Source organism: Amblyraja radiata, chromosome 5 (genome assembly GCF_010909765.2).
Source record: "Amblyraja radiata isolate CabotCenter1 chromosome 5, sAmbRad1.1.pri, whole genome shotgun sequence".
NCBI classification, from domain to species: domain Eukaryota; kingdom Metazoa; phylum Chordata; class Chondrichthyes; order Rajiformes; family Rajidae; genus Amblyraja; species Amblyraja radiata.
Window position 1 is genome coordinate 45223335 of NC_045960.1, and position 11974 is coordinate 45235308.

Consider the following 11974-nt stretch of genomic DNA (forward strand, 5'->3'; position numbering starts at 1 on the left):
TCACCAAAGAAGAAAATTAGATCCTTATTGACAGACCCGAGGCCTTTGTAGGGACTGTATGGTCAGCTTGTGTCATTCACTTCATGGCAAATTTCCTAGTTCGAGATCAGAATGATCTTTAGTCGTAGGCTGGAATTTTCATTCTATCTCTTCATGTGTGTCATGTACAACTTTTTAGAACTTATGCTCGGTCTTCTTCAGCAGGGACATTACATCATCCTAGTGTGTGTATATGGGTTAAATATGTATATTCATGGTAAATATAATTCCATATCCATGTTATATGTTATACCCATGGAGGAGTGCTGTACTGACATGATTCTGTAAACATACTGGGCAACTTCAAAATATAATTTTATATTCAATGCTGTGGATAATTGCCAAAAGCACCTCAGTGATTTGAAGGTCTCTATAGGAAGTAATACAGGTGCATATTGTTTGTTAATGCTTCATGATGAATATGAGCATTTGCTCAATGTGACTCCCTTAGGAATCTACAGTATCCATTCAATGGGAACGACTGTGAACTTTGTAGCATACGAACATGGAACTGAAAATGATTGTGGCCACCTATGTGCGACTGCTGATGAGGAAGGATTGGCTTCTCGTCCTTTATTTTGACTGGATGGAGATCTATAGCATTGGCATGGCATCTATGGGTCTGCAGAAGCTTTGGACAATAGATGATCACTTTATTGACATACAACATCCTTATTCGGTACAATGCCTATATTTGCAATTGGGTGGAGGGCAAGGCCATTTATTGTTGGCAAAGATATACACAAAATGCTGGAGTAATTCAGCAGGTCAGGCAGCATCTCTGGAGAAAAGGAATAGTCATAGAGTCATAGAGTCATACAGCATGGAAACAGGCCCTTCAGCCTAATATGTTCACACCGACCAGCATGTTCCATCTACATTAGTCCCACTTGCCTGCATTTGTCCTATATCCATCTGAACCTGTTCTATCCATACCTGTACCTGTCTAATTGTTTCTTAAACATTGCGATAGTCCCTGCCTCAACTATCTCCTTTGGCAGCTCGTTCCATACACTCACTACCTTTTGCGCGAAAAGGTTACCCTTCAGATTCCTATAAAATCTTTCCTACTTCGCCTTTAAACCTGTGCCCTCTGGTTCTCGATTCCCTCACTCTGGGCCAGATACACTGTGCGGCCACCCGATCTATTCCTCTCATGACTCATGAATAGGTGATGTTTCGAGTCAAAACCCTTCGTTGATAGGGTCTGGTTTCCACAGTTAGTGGCTGCGTTGGGTATGAGAAAGCTGACTAATGGTATTGATCCTCACATTTATCCCAAGGTGCCTCAATACAACTGAAGGCTTCTGCCAAATTTGACTACTATATTGAACACTTCCTCACATTATTACACAAAGGAGAGCTCTGGCTCTACTGTAAAGAGTAGCAGACTGCTTATCAGTAACATCGAGTCAAATCTAGTAGTGTAACTTTTCTGGCCCATCTTGATGTGAGGAAACTATTTCAGCTGCTACCTGATGCCCCCAGCTGTGGTGTGGTTATCATTATTACTCACATGATGAAATCTGACCATGAGCTTATAATCACAACTGTTTCTCACGCCTTCCCGTCGAGTGAGAAAATCTCTCCAAGGAGTCAAGTAGGTATCAAGGGGTTATTCAATTTCAGTTTTTACTAGGCTGGCATTGTGTGCCCTAGCCACAAATCATTAACTGCTGGTGGTAATATCTGGATGAAAGTCGATTAACCCTGTGACAGTGGCAGCTTTCAATGACAAAACATCCTGTTGTCACACCTGGACTATTCCTTTGAGCGCTTTCACATTGAAGTAGAACTTTATGCTCCCAACATAGAGTTATGAGAATGTGCAAATGAAGTTGCAACAGAGCATTTTTCATTTGCAAATTGGTGATGATGATTTTCCACTCAGTTGGGGTGATTGTCAGAGCAATGTATACACATGTTGAAACAAAGCCTAGAGTATGTCTTATCTGGGACTGGTACGTCACATCAGTAAGGAGATTTTGGTGATAGTGGTGTAAACTGTTGTTGAGTTCGATGTGTATGAGGTAGGACCACAGGGTGATGCTCCCAGAGATACGACACGCTATATAACCTGGTGCTGGAGGAACTTTGGGCAGCACCATAGCACAGTGCTAGAGTTACTGCTTACAGCATCAGTGACGTAGGTTAAATCCTGACTACGGGTGCTGTCTGTACAGAATTTGTACCTTCTCCAGTGACCATGTGGGTTTTCTTGGGTAGCTCCGGTTTCCTCCCACTTTCCAAAGACGTGCAGGTTTGTTAGTTAATTGGCTTCAGTAAAAATTGTAAAAAATTGTCCCTCGTGTGTAGGATAGTGCTAGTGTTTGGAGACCGCTGGTCAGCGTGGATTCAGTGGGGCAAAGGGCCTGTTTCCGCATTGTGAACTAAACTAAATTAAACTTATATTTTGCTCACTGAAGGCAGCACAAGTAGATGGGGTGGAAAAGAAAGTGTATGATATGTTTGCATTCATTGCGAAAGGCATTGAATAAGAGCCAGGAAGTCATGATGCAGCTCTATGGGTCTTTGGTTAGATTGCATTTGAGTATTGCATGCAGTTCTAGTAGCCCCATTACAGGAAAGATGTGGAGGATTTGGAGAGGGTGCAGAATGCTGCCTGGGTTAGAGGTTTTCAGCTACAGGGAGAGGTTGGATAGACTTGAATTGGTTTCTCTGGAATGTCAGAGGTTGAGGGGGAAACATGATAGAAGTATATAAAATTATGAGTCATAGATAGGGCTGGAAATGTCCAACAGTAGAGGGCATAGCTATAAGGTGAGAGAGGAAAGGTTTAATGGAGATATGCGAGGCAAGTTTTTCACACTGAGAGTAATGAGGGCCTTGAACTCATTGGCAGAGGTGGTGGTGGGGGCAGATATGATAGCGGTGTTTAAGAGGCTTTTAGATAGGCACATGGTAGTGCAGTGAACACAGGGATGTGGATTATGTACAGGCAGATAAAATCAGTTTAACATGGCATCGTGTTCTGTACAAACACTGTAGGCTGAAGAGCACGTAACAGTGTTGTACAGTTCTATGTTGTAACTCTGCAGAACAAGCAGTATCTGTGAAGATTAATAAGTTACATTACCATCTTTCAAACAGTGGGAATCACTAGAATGGCCTAGAATTTTGAAAGATGACAACTAGTTCATCCACCCTCTCCATCACCCGCTACCACTTTCAAAGCCTTTGGAGACAGGTGACCGACTATTTCTCCACCGTTATTTTCTGTGATGTCAGGCAGACAAGATCTGTTTCAGTTCTCTGCCACTTTCTTATTGACCAATGCAACACTCTTGTCATAGACATTTAAGGACCCTCGTTAATTTTGGATAATACACAGCTGAAGAAGCTTATACAATCTGCTTTTACATGTCTTACTTCATTACTCCTATATTCTACTTTCTCCTTTTTGTGCTGACTGCTGACATTTTACCAATCCTCAAGCTTACTGTTTTATGTACTATTATAATCTTTCCCTTTGCTCCAACAGCATATTCACTTCTATTGTTAGCATAGTAGGATCTGTTGGTTTCCAGGGATATATTCTTGTTGTAAACTAAGTAATAATTATTCAACTGTTAGCAATTGATTATTCACTATCATCCATTGCAATGTAGTTTGCCAACCTTCCTGCAAACCACAGCTCAAATCTTCATAGTTTAGTTCATAGACTCAGGTGCTAGGTTAAACCTTTATATTCTACCTTGTTAATTTTAATCATCCTTGAATGTCTGTTAATTAGAAGATTATTAATTAACCCACAAATCTCATGAACCACTCAGCGGGACAGGCAACATCTCTGGATGGAAGGAATGGGTGATCCTTCTTCAGTTCAGAGATGCTGCCTGTCCCGCTGAGTTACTCCGTCATTTTGTGTCTATCTTTGATATAAACCAGCATCTGCAGTTCCTTCCTACACAATGTCACGAACCATCTTGTTTAGCCTGTCCTCCATACCTTTGCTGATAATTTGGTTTTGGCCAATCTTTATTCAGACTAAATTCCCAATGATTATTTTATTGCTCTTGTTATTTTACTCTGCCTTATATTTCCTGAGACATTTAAAGAGACAAATCCAACTGGACTACCTGTGTATGAATCTCACTCTGCCACAGGGAAAATCATTTTGATGGTCCTCCTCAACTATACCAACATTTAGTTTAAACCTGCATCTGCAGTTCCTTCCTACACGCTGAATATCCCAGTGCTTGACTCTCTTGCAGTTGCAGCAAATTGGAAAGCTAACAAAGCATAACTATTCATTGCTCGAGTAACCTTCAGCTCCAGAGAATGTTTTTTAGTGGATGCAAATATATGGACGTATACATGTGCAGAGTAGTTAGTGAGCTGAATCAACAAGATATGCATGTTATAGTAACTCAGTCTCTCTTCATGATTCTTTTATTAACTGCACTACCCACAATTCATCGAGGTAATGTGTGTATATGCACGTACATAACAGTTATTATCAGTCACAGAGTGTTTCACTTGACAATGATTTGTTAATTTCCTCATGGATTTGCAATAGACAGAGGAAGGGTTTCATGTGCATGCATGCTTGGAAGGGCGTTTCATTAAATCCTCCACATGCAGATGACATTGCAGTTCATTTAACACCGAGACTGAAATTCCGAGTTTGTGATTGTAAACATTGATTGATTTTCTGAACTGGTTTTATTTACAGGAATGGCTGCAGGCAGTGACAATACTTTCTCTGACGTCCAGAGATCACAAAGGTCGGTTTAAAGATTTGGTTCCTTCTTATTGCCTTTTAAAAATATCTCTTCTTCATACCAGCATCATTCATGTTTGTGACTATTCAGCATCAAAACCAAATCTGTGCCTTGGGAAAATCTCCATCCATAATTAAGTCACCAACTCTTTGCTCACCCCATTCTCTCTCAACAGGTGTGGTTTTTCAAAACTCCCTGACATAGCTAGCAGTTACAGCTTTATAAAACATTGATGAGGTTACAATTGGAATATTGTGCACACTTCTGGTCACCTCAGCACAGGAAGGATATGACTGCTCTGGAGAAGGTGCAGAGAAGATTTACCAGAATGGAGTGTTTCAATTATAGGATAGTTTTCTTCAGAGCAGAGAAGAGTAAGGAGATCCATTAAAATGGTACAAAAATAACGAAGAATATAGATTGTGTAAACAGTAAGAAAATATTCCCTGTATCAAAGATATCTATAATCAGAGAGCATAGGTTTAAGGCAAGAAGTAAAGGAGGAAAGGGCAGTCTCTGTAATGCATGGCCTTTTGTGTATAATTGGAGGGTGACATTCCATCATAGAAACATAGAAACATAGAAATTAGGTGCAGGAGTAGGCCATTCGGCCCTTCGAGCCTGCACCGCCATTCAATATGATCATGGCTGATCATCCAACTCAGTATCCCGTACCTGCCTTCTCTCCATACCCTCTGATCCCCTTAGCCACAAGGGCCACATCTAACTCCCTCTTAAATATAGCCAATGAACTGGCCTCGACTACCCTCTGTGGCAGAGAGTTCCAGAGATTCACCACTCTCTGTGTGAAAAACGTTCTTCTCATCTCGGTTTTAAAGGATTTCCCCCTTATCCTTAAGCTGTGACCCCTTGTCCTGGACTTCCCCAACATCGGGAGCAATCTTCCTGCATCTAGCCTGTCCAACCCCTTAAGAATTTTATAAGTTTCTATAAGATCCCCTCTCAATCTCCTAAATTCTAGAGAGTATAAACCAAGTCTATCCAGTCTTTCTTCATAAGACAGTCCTGACATCCCAGGAATCAGTCTGGTGAACCTTCTCTGCACTCCCTCTATGGCAATAATGTCCTTCCTCAGATTTGGAGACCAAAACTGTACGCAATACTCCAGGTGTGGTCTCACCAAGACCCTGTACAACTGCAGTAGAACCTCCCTGCTCCTATACTCAAATCCTTTTGCTATGAAAGCTAACATACCATTCGCTTTCTTCACTGCCTGCTGCACCTGCATGCCCACTTTCAATGACTGGTGTACCATGACACCCAGGTCTCGCTGCATCTCCCCTTTTCCTAGTCGGCCGCCATTTAGATAATAGTCTGCTTTCCTGTTTTTGCCACCAAAATGGATAACCTCACATTTATCCACATTATACTGCATCTGCCAAACATTTGCCCACTCACCCAGCCTATCCAATTCACCTTGCAGTCTCCTAGCATCCTCCTCACAGCTAACACTGCCCCCCAGCTTAGTGTCATCCGCAAACTTGGAGATATTGCCTTCAATTCCCTCATCCAGATCATTAATATATATTGTAAATAGCTGGGGTCCCAGCACTGAGCCTTGCGGTACCCCACTAGTCACTGCCTGCCATTGTGAAAAGGACCCGTTTACTCCTACTCTTTGCTTCCTGTTTGCCAGCCAGTTCTCTATCCACATCAATACTGAACCCCCAATGCCGTGTGCTTTAAGTTTGTATACTAATCTCTTATGTGGGACCTTGTCGAAAGCCTTCTGGAAGTCCAGATACACCACATCCACTGGTTCTCCCCTATCCACGCTACTAGTTACATCCTCGAAAAATTCTATAAGATTCGTCAGACATGATTTACCTTTTGTAAATCCATGCTGACTTTGTCCAATGATTTCACCACTTTCCAAATGTGCTGCTATCCCATCTTTAATAACTGACTCTAGCAGTTTCCCCTACTACCGATGTTAGACTAACTGGTCTGTAATTCCCCGTTTTCTCTCTCCCTCCCTTCTTAAAAAGTGGGGTTACGTTTGCTACCCGCCAATCCTCAGGAACTACTCCAGAATCTAAAGAGTTTTGAAAGATTATTACTAATGCATCCACTATTTCTGGAGCTACTTCCTTAAGTACTCTGGGATGCAGCCTATCTGGCCCTGGGGATTTATCGGCCTTTAATCCATTCAATTTACCCAACACCACTTCCCGGCTAACCTGGATTTCACTCAATTCCTCCAACTCCTTTGACCCGCGGTCCCCTGCTATTTCCGGCAGATTATTTATGTCTTCCTTAGTGAAGACGGAACCAAAGTAGTTATTCAATTGGTCCGCCATATCCTTGTTCCCCATGATCAACTCACCTGTTTCTGACTGCAAGGGACCTACATTTGTTTTCACTAATCTCTTTCTTTTCACATATCTATAAAAACCTTTGCAGTCAGTTTTTATGTTCCCTGCCAGTTTTCTTTCATAATCTATTTTTCCTTTCCTAATTAAGCCCTTTGTCCTCCTCTGCTGGTCTCTGAATTTCTCCCAGTCCTCCGGTATGCTGCTTTTTCTGGCTAATTTGTACGCATCATCCTTCGCTTTGATACTATCCCTGATTTCCCTTGTTATCCACGGATGCACTACCTTCCCTGATTTATTCTTTTGCCAAACTGGGATGAACAATTTTTGTAGTTCATCCATGCAGTCTTTAAATGTCTTCCATTGCATATCCACCGTCAACCCTTTTAGAATGAATTGCCAGTCAATCTTGGCCAATTCACGTCTCATACCCTCAAAGTTACCTTTCTTTAAGTTCAGAACCATTGTTTCTGAATTAACAATGTCACTCTCCATCCTAATGAAGAACTCAACCATATTATGGTCACTCTTGCCCAAGGGGGCACGTACAACAAGACTGCTAACTAACCCTTCCTCATTACTCAATACCCAGTCTAAAATAGCCTGCTCTCTCGTTGGTTCCTCTACATGTTGATTTAGATAACTATCCCGCATACATTCCAAAAAATCCTCTTCCTCAGCACCCCTGCCAATTTGATTCACCCAATCTATATGTAGATTGAAGTCACCCATTATAACGGTTTTGCCTTTGTCGCACGCATTTCTAATTTCCTGTTTGATACCATCTCCAACTTCACTACTACTGTTAGGTGGCCTGTACACAACACCCACCAACCTATTTTTGCCCCTTAGTGTTTCGCAGCTCTACCCATACCGATTCCACATCCTGCAAACTAATGTCCTTCCTTTCCATTGCGTTAATCTCCTCTCTAATCAGCAACGCTACCCCACCTCCTTTTCCTTTCTCTCTATCCCTCCTGAATATTTAATATCCCTGGATGTTCAGCTCCCAGCCTTGGTCACCCTGGAGCCATGTCTCCGTGATCCCAACTATATCAAAGTCATTAATAGCTATCTGCACATTCAACTCATCCACCTTATTACGAATGCTCCTTGCATTGCGACACAAAGCCTTCAGGCTTGTTTTTACAACACTCTTACCCCTTATACAATTTTGTTGAAAAGTGGCCCTTTTTGATTTTTGCCCTGGATTTTCCGGCCTGCCACTTTTACTTTTCACCTTGCTACCTATTGCTTCTACCCTCATTTTACACCCCTCTGTCTCTACGCTCACACATTTAAGAAACCCTTTCCCTTTAACTCCATCCTCCACTAGCCCATTCGACACCCATATAACCATATAACATATAACAATTACAGCACGGAAACAGGCCATCTCGACCCTTCTAGTCCGTGCCGAACACATAATCTCCCCTAGTCCCATATACCTGCGCTCAGACCATAACCCTCCATTCCTTTCCCATCCATATAACTATCCAATTTATTTTTAAATGATAAAAACGAACCTGCCTCCACCACCTTCACTGGAAGCTCATTCCACACAGCTACCACTCTCTGAGTAAAGAAGTTCCCCCTCATGTTACCCCTAAACTTCAGTCCCTTAATTCTCAAGTCATGTCCCCTTGTTTGAATCTTCCCTACTCTCAGTGGGAAAAGCTTTTCCACGTCAACTCTGTCTATCCCTCTCATCATTTTAAAAACCTCTATCAAGTCCCCCCTTAACCTTCTGCGCTCCAAAGAATAAAGCCCTAACTTGTTCAACCTTTCTCTGTAACTTAGTTGCTGAAACCCAGGCAACATTCTAGTAAATCTCCTCTGTACTCTCTCTATTTTGTTGACATCCTTCCTATAATTAGGCGACCAAAATTGTACACCATACTCCAGAATTGGCCTCACCAATGCCTTGTACAATTTTAACATTACATCCCAACTTCTATACTCAATGCTCTGATTTATAAAGGCCAGCACACCAAAAGCTTTCTTTACCACCCTATCTACATGAGATTCCACTTTCAGGGAACTGTGCACAGTTATTCCCAGATCCCTCTGTTCACCTACATTCTTCAATTCCCTACCATTTACCATGTACGTCCTATTTTGATTTGTCCTGCCAAGATGTAACACCTCACACTTATCAGCATTAAACTCCATCTGCCATCTTTCAGCCCACTCTTCCAACTGGCATAAATCTCTCTGTAGACTTTGAAACTCTACTTCATTACCCGCAACCCCACCTATCTTAGTATCATCTGCATACTTACTAAACCAATTTACCACACCATCGTCCAGATCATTGATGTACATGACAAACAACAGTGGACCCAACACAGATCCCTGTGGCACCCCACTCATCACTGGCCTCCAACCTGACAAACAACCATCCACCATTACCCCACCCCCCTTATTCAGTTTAAAACCACCCGTGTAGCAGTGGCAAACCTGCCTGCCAGAATGCTGGTCCCACACCTGTTAAGATGCAATCCGTCCCTTTTTGTACAGTTCCCCCTTACCCCAAAACAGATCCCAGTGATCTAAGAATCTAAATCCCTGCCCCGTGCACCAGTTCCTCAGCCACACGTTCAGGTCCCGTATCTCCCTGTTCCTGCTCTCGCCAGCACGAGGAACTGGAAGCAAACCGGAGATAACAACCCTGGAGGTCCTGCTTTTCAGCATTTTTCCGAGCTCTTTAAAGTCACGCTGCAGAATATTCATCCCCTTCTTTCCGACATCGTTTGTGCCGACATGCGCTACCACTTCCGGATGTTCACCTTCGCCCTTGAGGATTTTCTGCACTCTGTCCGTGACATCCTGGATCCTGGCACCAGGAAGGAAGCACACCATCCTCGCATCCCGTCTGTTGCCGCAGAAACCCCTGTCCGTACCTCTCACAATGGAGTCTCCCACTACAATGGCGTTGCCTGCCTTAGGCCTTTTTGGTTTTGGCTCAACAGCCCTATTCACATCGCAAGCCAGTCCGCCGCCCAGTGTAAACACCTCTTCTGTCCCGACAGCTTCTAAGTGGGTGAACCTGTTCACAAGAGGTACAACACCCGGGGACGTTGGCATTCCATGCTTCCCTCCCGTTCTCACTGTCTCCCACCTTCTCTCTTCCAGTACCTTAGGTGTAACAATCGTACTGTAGGACTTGTCGAGGAACGACTCCGTTTCTCGGACGAACCGGAGGTCATCCACTTGCTTCTCCAGTTCCCCAACACGGCCCTTCAGGAGCTCTACCTGGATGCACTTCTCGCATTTGTAGCAGCCAGAGGCACCGGCGGTGTCCTTGACCTCCCACATACTGCAAGCATCGCACTGAATTAGCTTGCCTGACATCTCCTTCTTTCGTCTCCTCGCCGAAGACTCTCGAGCCAAAGAGACTCTCGAGCCAAGGGAGGTTTAGTTATTTTGAAAGAACATATTAAATTTTTCCTTTGGAAAAATTGGATCAGTTATTTAATTGGATCAGTTTTTTCCCTTTTCTTGTTGGCTACAAAGGATACAATAACAATTTTATACCGATATTGTGTAAAATTATAATTGTATACATTTATGCAATTATATAAAAGTAAACAATTGTAGATGTGCTCTGCAGATAAGATTTACTACATTGGTTTGTGATTTATTTTAGTGGGAGCAGGTAGAAGCTGTGTTATAAATATAATCCATTCTAAATGCAGAGAAAGAGGAAAGGAGATGAATGGTGGATTGCGGGAAAGGGGAAAAAAAAGATAAATAGCAATGATTGTGCAAGTAAGATGATTTGATAATGGAACAAGTAAAAAAGAATTGATGGAACTTGGGCAGAGCTATCTGGAAATAGCAGAAACATGGTCTGAAGTTATTGAACCTTACTAAATCATTTTGTTAATGTGTATTCTCTTCCTGCCGATGTGGTTTCATCTGCTTGTTCAAGAATTATCCATTTTGGTTTCAGCTTGCCACCTTCCACTGCATACTGCTTTTATTTTACAGATATGACAACCAGGTTGTTGTGGCTACAGCTAAATTACATTATAATCTACCTTTCACACCTCAGACCAGGCAGAGACGTGTACTATGTTGACATGGTTGGTGTGATGGTTTGCTAGTCCAGCAGTTAATCAATAATATTTGGTATAGATTGACACCTCAGCCTGTCCCATTTGACTACTGTGGATGGCTGACATGCTGTTGCACTCATTTTGATTGCTGATATATCAATAATTCTTTGTGTTTCTTTTGATGAGGATATTTTGGGCTCGATAAGTTTCCAATTTTCCCCACACAATGTTCAACATCTAGTTTAGTTTCATTCAGTGTAGTTTTGTTTAGTTCAGGGCCATGTTAAAATCCGGGCCATGTAAATTCATTTTATTGTCACGTGCAATGAAAAGTTTGTGTTGCATGCTAACCAGTCAACGGAATTATCAGTTAAAGTTATTGTTTACCCGAATAAGGATCAAACCATATTTGCCCCTAACCGTTTGTTATAAGAAGCAGGAACAGGTGTTGGCCATAAGAAGGCTGCACCATCTAATAAGGCTAACAGTATGCAAAACCATGAGGGACAGTTGATAACAACATAGAGGGCTCCTGTGTTTACATGTATGGAAATCTGATAATCAAAGGCACATTTGTGTCCACAATGCAAAAAAGCTCAGCCAGATTTTTCAGGAATGACTTCTTACCAATCTATGTTGGCTCCTTCTGATAAACTTTCCTTAATCAGAATCTCTGCAAATTAACTAAACACAGGTGCTAGGCTAACTACTCGATAAGTTCTTCCTTTCCGAAGCCTTCTCATGTAGTGAAGAGATATGCACAATATTTCTACCTGAAAGCACGTCCAACATAGTA